This window comes from Microtus pennsylvanicus, chromosome X, assembly GCF_037038515.1.
Source record: "Microtus pennsylvanicus isolate mMicPen1 chromosome X, mMicPen1.hap1, whole genome shotgun sequence".
Classification (NCBI taxonomy): Eukaryota; Metazoa; Chordata; class Mammalia; order Rodentia; family Cricetidae; genus Microtus; species Microtus pennsylvanicus.
This window is the reverse complement of record NC_134601.1, coordinates 129,158,951-129,174,983: the sequence shown is the minus strand read 5'-3', so window position 1 is coordinate 129,174,983 and position 16,033 is coordinate 129,158,951. Positions and strand designations below refer to the sequence as shown.

Sequence of the window (16,033 nt, the reverse complement as noted above, 5' to 3'; positions counted from 1 at the left end):
AGTAACCACTGTGTCCCCTTAATGTTCTGCTTTGCCCAGTTAGATAACAGATTAATGCAAGCAGAGAGGTGCTGTAGAAATCAGGCAGGGATGATTTTGTTCTGTGGCGCTGGGCAAGTCTTTAGACCACACCAAAACTTCCCAGAAGGCAGGGTAGCAATGAAGGCTTAGTGCACATACAAAGATTCACACTGAAGCCAGGTATGGTGGTACACACATTTAATTCCAGCACCCAGGAGACAGAGGCAGGTGCATATCTCTAAGTTTGAGGCCAGAATGATCTACAGAGCGAGTTTTAGGACAGCTAAAGCTACATAGTGAGACCCTGTCTCAAAACAACAAACACTCAGAAATAAAACAAGCAAACAAACATTCAAACTGAAATCCTTAAGATCACCCACTTTAACAGTGAGATTTTGAGATTCAGATGGCTTGTGGGTGGGTCTGGCAGTAGGTTTCATGACCACAGAAGAAAGGCCTTAATGTCAGTGTGAGTGCCCTCTCACGCTGTGCAGGGAGTGTGACAGGGGAAGCTTTAGTGTGAGGTGTCAGGAGGTTCTTTGGAAGCACTCACTAAATCTTGGAGGTTCCTAACAGGTCCCAGAGGACAGAGTCCTTAGTCTTCATTGCAAGCAAGGAGGAGGTGGGAAGGCCTGCAATGGTACACCCAGGAGGGGAAGAAAAGACCTATCATCAGGGCACTGGTATGGATAGGGTGACCTGTGTACCTGAGACCTGTAGAGGTCCCTGAGGAGCAAAGAGTCCCTCTGCCTCTCAGCTTCTTACCTCTGCCTTGGGCATTCCAGAAAGTTCAACAGAGGACACCAACTAGTAAGTGCAGGATTGGGGGTACGGGACTCAATCGACCACTTTTGGAGGCAAATGAATCTAGTTAGTGGTGGTGACATTATATACCCAACTAGAGCTTTCACCCTCTCTGCTGGCATTTTCCTAAAGGGCTGACTGATATGGAATCTATCTGCCAAAGCAAACTTTAATATTGAACTCAGAGGCATTTTCTTTTGAAAGGCCAGTCACGAACTTTCCCAAATGATGGGTTTTCAGAAGAGACTGGATGGAGTCGGTGATAGGGCTTTTACTTCATAGTTTTGCTCATCCCACATGGTTTTCAGTTTGTATACAAACAGTTAATAAGCATGCGTTTCAGAGAACCGCAATAACCAGTTGAACCTGGCAAGGAGGTAGCTTTCTTCTAAGAAGACACATGGGTGTAGAGCTCCCCAGTAGTTACTGGGAGGATTAATTAAGAACGGGACTTTGATTCAATACAAAATTTTGAAAGGAAGTTTTTGTGTGCTGACTACATTTCTTAAGCATAACTAGTTAAACTAGAAGTTTGTGATTAATAATTGTAGAAAAACACAGCAGTGCTGTTGCACTTTCTGAGCACTTCTGCTCCCTTGCTGGGTGCCTGGGAACACAGCCTTGGTAACCTTAGTAACCTGTGGGCCTGGGACAAAGACAAAAGTGCTTCATTTGCATCAGAATCTAGCTGGTTGTATTAAGCAAATCTCTTTGGAGACTTTGCTTTCAGATCTAATGGCCTACCAGCACCCAGGTGAAAAGGGAATTTTTCCTCTGGGACTGGCTTAGTGACTCAAGCCTTATTCCATTATCTCTAGGGGTAAGGGCATAAACTGTTAATTTCCTGGGGCTATGATCTTATGTTAATTGAAACCAAGGTGAGGAGTAAATATAGAATATTAATAGCTTGTTACCTTAGAGCAAAAGGCCAGTATATTACATCTTCCTGAGTCTGATGCTAGAGAATTTAGGGCTAAGCAGACTTGTTTATCAAAAAGAACAGACAAATTGTCTCTGTTCAGTGCCTCCTGATTAGGACTCCTTTCTTGTCAATAAATCCTGTCAGTAAGGATAGTTGTGGGAGACAAACAAAAAGATTTGACCATTAGAACAAAGGTTTGGCTGAGTGAATACTTTCCCACCAGGGCTTCACAGTGTGGAAAAAAGTTGCTCATACAGGAAAAGTCAGGTTTCAAGAATAATTTATACACTGTTGGAATATTATGGAAGGGAGAAATGTCACGATTTCACAAGATTTCTACTTTATTGACAATGACTATGCAAAATACAAGTCTTCCCACCAGCAGAGGAAGAGTTTTCCCCTTCTGCCTCATCATCTTCAGTGTAGGCTCGCATTAGGGTTTTTGATCTTAGCCATTCTAACAAGTATAAGATGGAATCTCAAATACATTAATTTTTAAATCCCTGATAGCTAAAGGTGTTGAAAAATTCTTTGTTTCTTGGCCATTTCATATTCCTCCATTGAGAATTCTCTGTTTAGATCTGTACACCATTTTTAATTGAGTTATTTTTAATGTCTAGTTCTTGATTCCTTTATATATTTTGAATATCAGTTTTCTGTCAGATGTGAGGTTGGTGAAGATTGTTTCACATTCTATAGGCTGATATTTTATACTATTGACTATATCCTTTGTCTTACAGAAGCATTTCAGTTTCATGAGGTCCCATTTATTGTATATCTTAGTGCCTACACTGTTGGTGCTCTTTTCAGAAAGTTACTTTATATTGTCTGTGGCTATTGTGAAGGGTATTGTTTCCCTGATTTCTTTCTCAGACTGTTTATTGTTTGTACATATGAGGGCTACATTTTTAAAGTTAATTTTGCATTCAGTCACTTCACTGAAGTTCTTTATCAGATGTAGGGTTTCCCTGGTACAATTTTTGAGGTGACTTATGTATACCATCTTATCATCTATAAGTAATGATACTTTGACTTCTTTCTTTCAAATTTGAATCCCATCGATCTCATTTTGTTCTCTTATTGTTCTAGCTAGAACATCAAGTATTATATTGGATAGATATGAAGAGTGGACAGCCTTGTCTGTCTCTAATTTTAGTGAAATTGCTTTGAATTTCTCTCCATTTAATTTGATGTTGGTTATTGACTTGGTGTATATTGCATTTACTAGGTTTAGATATGTCCCTTGTATCACTGGTCTCTCTAAAGCTTTTGTCATGTAAGGGTGTTGGTGTTGGATTTTGTCAAAGGCTTTTACAGCATTTAATGAGATAATAATGTGGATTTTTCTTTTAGTGGTTGTTTACATTGATGGAATTTCATATGTTGAACCATCCCTGTTTCTCTGTTATGGAGCCCTCTTTATCATGTTGATTGATGTTCTTGATATGTTCTTGGATTTGGTTTTTGAGTATTTTATTGAATATTTTTGGATCAATGCTCTTGGTAGAAATTGGTTTCCTTCTTTGTCTTTTAATCAGTTTGTGTTGCCTCTGAAGTTTCTGTTTGATTCTGAGGTTTCATTTTCAGTATTATTTTAGTTTGGGTTTTCTTGATATTCTACTTCTTTGTTAAGTTCTACTTCATTGTCTTGAAATATTTTTAATATTTTATTCAACCATTTGTATTTTATGGTCTTTATTAAGACATTTATTTGCAACCTCTTTAAGATTTATGAAGATATTATAGCTTCTGCTTTCCAGTCCTTGTCTTCTGTTTCAACTAAATTGCTTTCCTCGGGGCCTATTGCAACACAGTGGCTGGCCTCTGGAGGAACCATATTGTCTTGTCTTTTAATCTTTGTGATATTGCAGGTGGACCCAGGCCTCTGGAGTCATAATGCTTGAAATGTTTCCTGGCAGTTTTGTGCTCTTTCTCTGTAGGTGCTCTGTTCGTTGGTTCCTATTGCTCACTCTGGATCTTATCCACATGTGGTGGTGGTGAAGTAAGTGCCTTGTAGAGAAACATTCTTCACATTGGCAAACATCAGAAAGGAATGGAAATGGACTTTAAAGAAAGGCTTCAAGGGCTAACAGGTGATACTAGGGGAACCTGAGCCCTGTTTTTATTTTTGCTTTTGCTTGTTCTTTCTGGAGAGTTAAATCAGGGCTTTTGCTTGACAGATACAAACTCTAAAATTAAGATCAAATTGGTACCTAACTAGAATATTCACCTCTACTGACGAGACTTAATGGTGCAAGAAGGTACTTTGAAAGCTGCCTAAGTAGAAAGGTAATCATCAACATCGTCCAGCTAGTAAACCAATGACTCACAGGAGCGACCAGTCTGCAAGTTATCCTGGTGTGATAGTAGAACAAACGTCATCGGAGGGTTTTTTTATTGCTTTATAAATAATACCATTTATAGTAATAAGGAGCGGTGGCGGGGCTGCGTCCCCAACACCCCAGCAGCCTGCTCGGCTAGCTTTTGCCCCGAAATAATTACACAGACACTGTATTCATTTAATCACTGCTTGGCCCTTTAGCTCTGGCCTTTACTGGCTAATTCTGATATACCGATCAACCCATCTCTAATAATCTGTGAACACCGGTCTTAGTGAGCACCGGTCTTACCGGGAAGATTCTAGGTTGGAGCTTCAACGTGTGTGTCTGCCCGGGATCGGGGCATGGCATCTCTGCTGAGGCGTCTGCTCCCGAGAGGAGAGCTGTCGAGTCTGACCTTACTTCCTCTTCCTCCCGGCATTCTGTTCTGTTTACTCCACCTACCTATGTCCTAACCAATAATATGGGCCAAAGCAGTTCCTTTATTAGCCAATGACCTTCCTCCATCATTTCCCCTTTTTCGGTTTAAACAAAAAAAGGCTTTAACTTTAACATAGCAAAATTACATATAAAACAGTTATCAAGTAAAAGTTACAATAATCTTTATCATAACTAAGGAAAACTATAACTATAACTAACTATTCTTAACTCCATCAAAGACTCCAGAAAGATACAATACTACATAAACAAACAAGAAAAAAGCAACTTTTAAAACTCTAGAAATGACAGAGACATCTCGCTGCCTGGACAGTCACCCAAAGTTCCTCTGTACCGTTGGGGCATCCATCTTCAGCCTTCAGGCCCATGGTATCCAGCAGACATTTCCATAAAGCAGGAAAATTCAAAGTCAGTTCAGTCACTATCTGTTGTGTCCTGCAGAATGTCTCGCAGACTCTTTCATGAATCAGGAACCCCGAAAGATCATCTCACCTTAGGCAAGTTCAGTAGTCCTCTCTCTGTGGGTTCTCTGTGTCCAGTTTATGCAATAGTCCAGGCAAGAGCAGTTTCTTGCCTAAATGGCTATCAAACTCCATAAGGTGCCTCTTCGATGCCCATCTTCCTCTTGAAGTAGATTGGTGCTGCTAGGAGCAGAGTGTCTCATTGTCATGAAAAGTCCTCAGTTATTAAAACATTAAATGTCCTATTCTGTAATCTTTGAAAGACATGAAGAATGTCTATCTAAAATATATCTCTATATTTCTAGAAAATCCAACTAACATGACTACAAGCTTTACTATTATCGATGATTATCCATTAACAACCTATATTTCTTAATTATACAGTACATATTTAAATGAACTACACAATCACAATACCTTAATCAAAATTAGAAACACTTATACATATAACAAAATTGACCTTAAATCTCTATCAATAAAGTAAATCTATACTAATGCAAATTATTCATACCTATATCATATCTCCCTTTAAATGTAAAAGAACATTTATAAACAATATTTTGGGAACATGGGCGCAGTTTTTTCTCTCCAAACTGCTTCCTGCTGAATGGGGGCGTCGTTAATTAGGTCTTTCATGGTATAACCTGTGTGCTAGTTTCATCTCAGTTGGCAGTTGAGCGAAGCAATTTTCTGAAGGTGTTCACACCAACCCTTCAGGAGGGCATGGTCCATCATACCAAATCGGGATAGATGCAATCCACAAGGTCTGATCCTCTGTGAAAACAAAAGAAGAATCTCTTTTCCAAAGTATCATATCCTTAGATCCAAATTCTGAAATCATACCCTCATGATATCCGTTCTGGTTCCACTTGGCAGCCCATATAATGAAATGTCTCTCTGTACTTAGCTCCTTCACAGTCAAAAATTTTAAAGAAAACACAATGTACATAATCCAGACTCTCTGTGAATTTTCCATTTTTACATGGCTTATTTTTCTTTATTTCTTTTAATCTCTTAACTATCTGTACTCTGTCTCTTTAAAGACTTTACCTTTTTTTAACATTAACTTTATTTTCTATATTCTTTTTCTTCTCTCTCCCAAGCCTACGTACATTCATCCAACAGTGTGACTCATTTAGTGGTCTGAATCTGTCCTATTGTGAATCTCCAATTTTTTACTATCCAGGAGCACTTTTGATTTGGGCCTTTAAATCACTAGGCACTTAAGAATCTAAGCTGTGATATTCCTAAGTTAACTTTTTGCCTTTTGAGCGTACATCTGTAGACCAGGCTGTCTTTGAACTCTCAGAGATCCGCCTGTCTCTGCCTCCTAGGCATTGGGATTAAAGGGGTTTGCTACTACTTGAACTCACAGAGATCTGTTTGTCTCTGCCTTTTAGGCACTGGGATTAAAGGCGTGTGCTGCCACACCTTGAAATCACAGAGGTCTATCTCCCTCTGCCTCCCAAGTGTTGGGATTAAAGGTGTGTACACACAACAACTCTCTTCCTTTTTTTGTTTTTTGCTTTAAGAACTTCAACTTTCAGCTTGCATATATTTTTATCACACTTTAAACCATTCAGAAATTTTCTCTGTCTTTGAATCTCTCTTTACTGTATATCTCTCTTTTTCTGACCACATGAGTCTTTAATTTGCCAAGCAATCTCAGTAGGACTAAAGCCGTGGCTTTGCGGGCTGGATCCTTAGCTTTCCAGCCTCATGGCTGAGGTACTGGCTGTAGCCATATTTATAGCCACAACTGGCGTTTCAAGGTCCCTGCCAGCCAGCGAGCTACAACAGACAACACTCAAGTCCTCTCTCGGTAGCCGGCCCTCCTGCCTCAAACAGTCAGAGTGTGCCCTGGCAGGATGGCCCAGAAAGCCGGCATTTTTAAACGGCACAGCTTTTTTCCTGCTACGGCTGAAAACCGAAAAGCATGCGTTCAGCTTTTCATCAACACCGTTTAAGTGTTTCGTGGCAGGACCTCTTAATGAGCTGCAGGCCTTGCAGCTAAAGCTGAGTCAGGAAGCCTCTCTTAGATGAGGTGCTTGCTTGCCTCTGGCAAGCAGAGTAGACCCAAGAGATTGCCACAAGTCCTCCCGGCATTCTGTTCTGTTTACTCCACCTACCTATGTCCTAACCAATAATATGGGCCAAAGCAGTTCCTTTATTAGCCAATGACCTTCCTCCATCAACCATTCAAAATTTCTATTTTCTCCCCTCCACCCATCTCACTCCTCCCCTCCCCCTTCTCCCTTCCCCTCCAGTCCTAAGAGAGGGCAGAGTACCCTGCCCTGTGGGAAGTCCCAGGTGCTCCCACCTCCATAAAGGCTTAGGTAAATGTGCATCCAAATAGATTAGGATCCCCAAAAGCCAGTACATGCAGTAGAGACAAATCCCAGTGCCATTATCATTGGCTTCTCAGTCTGCACCAATTGTCAGCCATATTCAGAGGGTCCAGTTTGATCACATGCTCATTCAGCCCCAATCCAGCTGACTTTGGTGAGCTCCCATTAGATCAGTCACAGTCTCAGTGGGTGGACCAACCCCTAGCAGTCCTGACTTCCTTGCTCATCTTTTGCCTTCTGCTCTTCAACTGGACCTTGGGAGCTCAGTCCAGTGCTCCGAATGTAGGTCTCTGTCTCTATCTCCATCTTTCCACGGACTAAGGTTTTGGTGATATTCAAGATAGTCTTCAGTCTGATTAAGGGACAGGGCCAGTTCAGGCACCCTCTCCTCCACTGCCCAGGGTCCTAGCTGGAAACATCCCCGTGGACACCTTGGATCCCCTCTAGAGTCAAGCCTCTTGCCAACCCCGCAATGCCTCCCTTAATTAAGATATCTTTTTCCCTGCTCTCATATATTCCCTTCCTCCATCTCAACCAGCCCACTCCCCCAAGCTCTCCCTAATGCTTCCCTTCTCCCTTCTCTCTCCCCCTCTCCCCTTCCCCCTACACCATACCCACCAGCATGCTCCCAACTTTTTTCTGCAGCACTTAGTTTTCTTTACACAATGACATGTTGCTGGGGCCTAATGTTCTCACTGAACAGCAGAAAACCAAAATTTGTCATTTCTTAAATTGAGTACAAAAAACTTTACATAAATTAAAAGAATGAATACATTTACAGGTGTCAATGCAAACATTCCCAACTCAAGGCAAGTAACAACCCACAGCCGTCAGGAGGGAAAACACCAGAACTGGGTCCTAAGGCTAGGACTTTCCCATGCTGTTAGACTGACAAGACAGAAGTGGTAACAGGTTCATGAACCCTTACTAGCCTCAAGAAATCCTGGAAGTCAGCAGTCAGTTAATACCCTGCACAGATCACTGCATGGTGTTCACATATCCACCAGGCGGGGGATTTCTCTTCCACAGCATGCTCTCGCTCTCCCCAGCCACCAAGTGACCAAACCACATGATTAAGGACTAAATCAAGATATGTACAGGGCTTTAAGCATGTACCAATGGAACAGTTAACTTGAATACAAGGTCAAAGATCAGCAGCAAGTTATACAATCCAGTGCTAATATTGGATACAGGCTTCAAGGACAAATTTTTTTTCAAAGGCTTATTCCACTTTCATGAGACTAGCATGAGGTATGTACCTTTGCAGGGGCAAATTGATACTTCAGGATCAGCTCATGCAGCAGATGCCTGGCACCTGCTCAGTCCATCTAGAAGCATTTGCAGTGGACGATGGAGGGGCCGACTCGTCGTATTCCTGCTTGCTGATCCACAACTGCTAAAAAGTGGACAGTGAGGCCAGGATGGAGCTGCAGATCCAGACTGAGCACTTGCTCTCAGGGGGAGCAATGATCTTGATCTTCATCGTGCTGGGCGCTAGGGCTGTGATCTCCTTCTGCATCCTGTCGGCAATGCCTGGGTACATGGTGGTACCACCAGACAACACTGTGTTGGTGTACAGGTTCTTACAGATGTCCACGTCACACTTCATCATGGAGTAGAATGATGGAGGAAGGTCATTGGTTAATTAATAAATAAACTGCTTGGCCCTCATAGGTTAAAACATAGGTGGGTGGACTAAACAGAACAGAATGCTGGGAGGAAGAGGAAGTGAGCTCAGAGGCCATGCTCCCCTCTCCAGGGCAGACGCAATGAACTCCAACCCAGGATGGACGTAGGCTAGAATCTTCCTGGTAAGCGCACCTTGGGGTACTACACACATTATTAGAAATGGGCTAGTCCAGGTGTGAGAGTTAGCCGAGAAGAGGCTAGATATAATGGGCCAAGCAGTGTTTAAAAGAATACAATTTGTGTGTTGTTATTTCAGGTAAAGCTAGCCGGTGGTGGGAGCTGGGTGGCGGAATGCAGCCCCACAGCTCCTACAACAAAAGTCCTTACAGATGTCCACATCGCACTTCATGATGGAGTTGAAGGTAGTCATGTGGATGCCACAGGACTTAATGCCCAGGAAAGAAGGTTGGAAGAGAGCTTCTGGACACCGGCACCACTCATTGCCGATGGTGACCACCTGGCCAACAGGGAGCTTATAGCTCTTCTCCAAGGAAGAGGATGATGCAGCAGTGGCCATTTCCTGCTCAAAATCCAGGGCAACATAGCACAGCTTCTCCTTAATGTCATGCATGATTTCCTGCTCAGCCGTGGTGGTGAAGCTGTAGCCCCTCTCAGTCAGGATCTTCATGAGGTTGTTTATCAGGTCCTGGCCAGCCAGGTCCAGACACAAGATGGTGTGGGGAAGGGCTAAGCCCTCATAGATGGGCACTGTATATGTGGCCCCGTCACAAGAGTCCATAACAATTCCAGTGGTGCGCCCAGATGCTTACAGGCACAGCACCTCCTGAATGACCACGTACATTGCTGGGGTGTTGAAGGTTTCAAACATTATCTGCATCTTCTCTCTGTTCGCTTTGGGGTTCAGGTGGGCCTCAGTCAGAATCACGGGGTGCTCCTCAGGGGCCACACACAGCTTGTTGTAGAAGGTGTGATGCCAGATCTTCTCCATGTCTTCCTAAATGGTGATGATGCCATGCTCGATGGGGTAATTCAGGGTCAAGATACCTCTCTTCCAGTGATCTAAGAGGATGCTGGCTATTAAGAGATGCAAGCATTTTGAACTGGGTGGTGATAAGAAGAGAAAGGGCCAAATGATCCAGTTCTAAGCTGACCTTGTTATGAAGACAATAAAATCATGAGCTTTCACTCAAAAAAAAAAAAAGATACCTCTCTTTCTCTGGGCCTCGTCTCCCACATACGACTTTTTCTGGCCCATGCCCACCATTACGCCCTGGTGTTGGGGGCGCCCGACAATGGATGGGAACATGGCCCTGGGGGCATCGTCACCAGCAAAGCCAGCTTTGTACATGCCAGAGTCATTGTCAATGACGAGCACCGCAATTTCTTCTTCCATTGCAATCAGCGAAGGCCAAAGAGAAAGAGCAGCAGAAAGACACACAGCACAAACCAGTGGCAGAGTGTGAGCCCATGCTCCCAACTTTTGCCTGACGATCTTCTCTGCATGCAATTTCCAGGAGAACCTATGTATGTTGTTCTTTTGTTTCAACTTATTACTTAGCTTTTCTAGGATCACAAACTATAGGCTCAATGTCCTTTGTTTATGGCTAGAATCCACTAATGAGTGGGTACATACCGCATTTGTATTTTTGGGTCTGGGTTATCTCACTTGGGATGGTGTTTTCTATTTTCATCCATTTGCATGCAAAATTCAAGATGTCATTTTTATTATCACTGATTAGTGTACTAATGTGTTGATGTGACACTTTCTTTATCCATTCTTCCATTGAAGGGCAACTAGTGTGTTTCCAGGTTCTGGCTATTACAAATAATGCTGCTATGAACATAGTTGAACAAATGCTTTTGTAGTATGATTGGGCATTTCTTGGGTGTATTTCCAAGAGTGTAATTGCTGGATCCTAAGGTAGTTTGACTCCAAATTTAATGAGAAACTGCCACACTGATTTCCAAAGAGGTGACACAGGTTTACATTCCCACCAACAATGGATGAGTGTCAGCATAGGTTATCATTTATGGTTTTAATTTTAGCCATTCCGACAGGTGTAAGATGGTATCTCAAATTAGTTTTTATTTGCATTTCCCTGATAGCTAAGGAAGTTGAACTTGCTCTTATGTATCTTTTGCCATTTGAATTTCTTCTGTTGATAATTCTCTGTTCAGTTCAGTACGCCACTTTTGAATCGGGTTATTTAGAATTGTAGTATCTAGTTTCTTGAGTTCTTTATATATTTTGGAGATCAGACCTTTATCTGATGGGGGGATGGTGAAGATCTTCTACCATTCAGTAGGTTTCCTTTTTGTCTTAATGACAGTGTCCTTTGCTTCACAGAAGCTTCTCGGTTTCAGGCGGTCCCATTTATTTATTGTTGCTCTTATTGTCTGTGCTACTGGGATTATACATAGGAAGTTGTCTCCAGTGCCCATGTATTGCAAGTTATGCCCCAGTTTCTCTTCTATCAGGTTCAGTGTGGTCAGATTTATATTGCGATCTTTAATCCATTTGGACTTGAAGTTTCTGCAAGGTGATAGATATGGATCTATTTTTATCCTTCTTCAGGTTGACATCCAGTTGTGCCAGCAACATTTGTTAAAGATGCTTTCTTTCTTCCATTGTATAATTTTAGCTTCTTTGTCAAAATCAGGTGTTCAATGGTGTGTTTATTAATACCCGGTATTCAATTAGATTCCATTGGTCAGCGTCTCTGTTTCTTATGCCAATACCAAACTGTTTTCATTACTGAAGCTATGTAATAGCTTGAAGGCAGGGATGGTAATGCCTCTGGAAGTTCCTTTATTATATAAGATTGTTTTGGCTATCCTAGGTTTTTTGTTTTTCCATATAAAGTTGATTATCATTTAAAGATCCTGCCATTTTTTGGTATTCTCTTCAATTTCCTTCTTCAAACACTAAAAGTTCTTGTCAAATAGATCTTTCACTTTCTTCGTTAGTGTTACCACAAGATACTTTATACTGTTTGTGACTATTATGAAAGAAGTTTCTCTGATTTCCCTCTCTGCTTCTTTATCCTTTGTGTATAGAAGGTCTATTGATTCTTTTGAGTTGATCTTGTACCCTGCCACATCACTGAAGGTATTTATCAGCTGTAGGAGTTCTTTGGTAGAGTTTTGGAAATCACTATGTACACTATCATATCATCTGCAAATAATGGAAGTTTAACTTCTTCCTTCCCAATTTGAATCCCCTTTATCTCCTATGTTGCCTTATTGCTATTGCTAGAACTTCAAGCACAATATTGAAGAGATATGGAGAAAGTGGACAACCTTGTATTGTTCCTGATTTTAGTGGAATGATTTTGCGTTTCTCTCCTTTTAATTTGATGTTAGCTCTCAGCTTGCTGTATATTGCTTTTATTATATTTAGATATGATACTTGTATCCATGATCTCTCCAAGACCTTTATCATAAAGGGGTGCTGAATTTTGTCAAATGCTTTTTCAGCATGGAATGAAATGATGATATGGTTTTTTTCTTTCAGTTTATTTATATGATGGATTACATCAATAGATTTGCATATTTTGAAGCAGCCCTGCATCTCTGGGATGAAGCCTATTTGATCATGATGTATGATTTTTTTGATTTGTTCTTGGGTTCAGTTTGCCAGTATTTTATTGAGAATTTTTGTGTCAATGTTCATGAGTGAGATTGGTCTGTAATTCTTTCTTGGTTGAGTCTTTGTGTGGTTTTGGTATCGGGGTGACTGTAGCTACATAAAAAGAGTTTGGCAATGACTCTTCTGTTTCTATTATGTAGAACACATTGAAGAGTATAGGTATTAGGTCTTCTTGGAAGTTTTGGTAGAATTCTGTATTCAAACCATCTGGTCCTAGGCTTTTTTTTGGGGGGGGGGGAGGTTTTTGATGACAGTTTATATTTCCTTGTGACTTATACGTCTATTTAAATTGTTCACCTGGTCTTGATTTAAGTTTAGTATATGGTACTTATCTAAAAAATGTCAATTTCTCTTACATTTTCCAATTTTGTGGCATACAACCTTTTGTCATACGACCTAATGATTCTCTGAATTTCCTCAGTGTCAGTTGTTATGTCCCCCTTTTCAATTCTGATTTTGTTAATATGAGTGTTCTCTCTCCACCTTTTGATTAGTGTGTATAAGGGTTTGTCAATCTTGGTCATTTTCTCAAACAACCAGGTCTTTGTTTCATTGATTCTTTGGATTGTTTTCTGTGTTTCTAGTTTGTTGATATCAGCCCTAAGTTTGATTATTTCCAGTCTTTTACTCCACCTGTGTGAGTCTGCTTTTTTTCTAGAGCTTTTAGGTGTGCTGTTAAGTTTCTAATGTGAGCTTTCTCCGTTTTCTTTATGTGGGCACTTAGTGCTGTGAACTTTCCTCTTAGCAATGCTTTCACAGTGTTCCACAGGTTTGAGTATGTTGTGTCTTTATTTTCATTGAATTCAAGGAATTCAATTTAATTTAATTTCATTCTTTATTTCTTCCTTGACTAAAAGGTGGTTCAGTAGTTGACTATTCAGTTTCCATGAGTTTGTAGGCTTTCTGGGGATGGAATTGTCATTAAATTCTAACTTTCCTCCATGGTAATCCAATAAGACACAGGTGATTACTCCAATGTTTTTGTATCTGTGAATGTTTGCTTTATTACCGAGTATGTGATCAATTTTCGAGAAGGTTCCATGAGATGCGGAGAAGGTATATTCTTTTCTGTTTGGGTGGAATGTTCTATAGATGTCTGTTAAGTCTAATTTCTTCATTACATCTGTTAGTTCTCTTATATCTCTGTTAAGTTTCTGTCTGTTTGACCTGTACATTGGTGAGAGAGGAGTGTTGAAATCTCCTGCTATTACAGTGTGGGTTTTGATGTGTGATTTGAGTTCTAGTAATGTTTCTTTTACATATGTGGGTGCTTTTATATTAGGGGCACAGATATTAAGGACTGAGACTTCATCCTGGTGTATTGCTCCTGTTATGAGTATAAAGGGTCCTTCTCCATTTCTTTTGATTGATTTTAGTTTTAAATCAATTTTGTTAGATATTAGGATAGCCACACCCGCTGGTTTCTTAGGTTTGTTTGATTGGAAAACCCTTTCCCAACCCTTTATTCTCAGATGGTGTCTGTCTTTGACACTGAGGCGTGTTTCTTGTAAATAGCAGAATGTTGGATCCTGTTTTCATATCCATTTTCTAAAGTTGTGTCTTTTTATAAGTGAATTGAGCCCATTGACTTTAAGTGACATTAATGACCATTGTTTGTTAACTCCAGTTATTTTTTTTTTTGGTGGTAGTATTTGTGTTTCCACTCTTTGAGTTGTGCTGGTGAAGGGTTTTCAGATATGTGTGCTATTAGGGGTGTTGTTAGCTTCCTTGGGTTGAGGTTTTGTTTCTAGTACTTTCTGTAAGGCTGGGTTTGTGGCTACGTATAGCTTAAATCTGTTTTTGTCATGGAATATCTTGCTTTCTCCATCGATGGTGAAGAAAGCTTTGCTGGATATTGTAGTCTGGAGCTTGCATCCATGGTCTCTTAGTGTCTGCAACACCCTATCCAAGACCTTCTGGCTTTCATGGTTTCCATTGAGAAGTCGGGTGTAATTCTGATAGGTTTACCTTTATATGTTACTTGACCATTTTCCTTTGCAGCTCTTAATATTCCTTCTTTATTCTGTATGTTTTGTGTTTTGATTATTATATGGTGAGGGGATTTTTTTTTGATCTAGTATATTTGGGTTCTGTGAGCTTCTTGTACATTCATAGGAATATCCTTCTTTAGGTTGGGAAAGTTTCCTTCTATAATTTTGTTGAATATATTTTCTGGGCCTTTGAGCTGGAATTCCTCTCCTTCTACTCCTATTATTCCTAGATTTGGTCTTTTCATGGTGTCCCAGATTTCCTGGATGTTTTGTGTTAAGATTTTGTTGGTTTTGCTGTTTTCTTTGATCAATGAGTCTATTTCCTCCATAGTATCTTCAGCACCTGAAATACTTTCTTTTATCTCTTGCATTCTGTTGGTTATACTTGTCTCTGTATTTCCTGTTCTTTTACCCAGATTTTTCATATCCAGCTTTCCCTCGGTTTGTGTTTTCTTTATTACCTCCATTTTGGTCTTCAAGTCTTGAACTATTTCCATTACCTGTTTGTTTTTTCTTGGTTTTCTTGGGTATGTTTGAGGAATTTACTAGTTTCTTCTAACTTTATGTTTGTCTTCTCTTCCATTTCTTTATGAGAGTTCTTCACTTCCTGTTTAAGGATCTCCATCATTTTCATAAGTTTATGTTTAAAGTTGATTTCTTCTACTTCTTCTGGGTTAGGCTGTTCATGTCTTCCTGTTGCATGTTTGCTGGATTCTTGTGTTAACATGTTGCTTTTTAGGTTGTTGGAAGAATTCTTGCATTGTCACCTGCCCATCTCTTTTTTCAAATGAGGCCAGGAGAATCTTGGCATCTTAGTCCAATCTTTACTGTGGCTGACTGCGTCCTTGGGAATTTTTCTTAGTCTACCCTCTCTTAGGTCCCTGAAGCAGTGTATCTGGATCTCAGATGCCCTCCACCCTGAAGCAGGCTGTCCTGGTGGATCAAAGGACCCCATAGATGAAAAGGAGTGCTTGGGGGCAAGATGGGATTTTGTAACAAAAGCCAGTAGCCGGAAACATGCCCCGCTGGATGCCAAGAAAATTTTATGGAATTGTAGGGGGCCTGGACTCCATTCTCGCGACCGGCCAGCTGGGCAGCCACTCACTCACCACACAGGAACTTCCAGTACAGAAGCATGGCCTCTTACTGGGCTCCAAGGACCTTCAGACAAAAGGGGAGCCTTCGGGGACAGGCTGGTGTGATACAAAGAAGCCCCAGTAGCAGGACCACTCGCCATTGGCTCCGAAGACCCTCAGCTCTGAAGCAGGCTGAGTTGGGGGATGCAGGGAACACACAGATGGAAATGAGTGCTTGGGGGCAAGATGGGATGGGATAAGGAAAGAAAGTCAGTAGCCAGGAGCATGCCCAGCTGGTTGGCCAGAAAAGACTGGGGAATTGGAGGATGCCTGG

At 41.0% G+C, this 16,033-nt stretch overlaps 1 protein-coding gene and 1 pseudogene across 1 annotated transcript in view; both read right to left on the bottom strand.

The window, feature by feature from the left end:
- The window catches only part of Vcf2 (VCP nuclear cofactor family member 2), a 192,354-nt gene that overhangs the window by 63,984 nt on the left and 112,337 nt on the right, over nucleotides 1–16,033 (bottom strand). The window lies entirely within an intron of this gene.
- LOC142840743 (actin, cytoplasmic 2-like) lies at nucleotides 8,594–10,376 on the bottom strand (annotated as a pseudogene).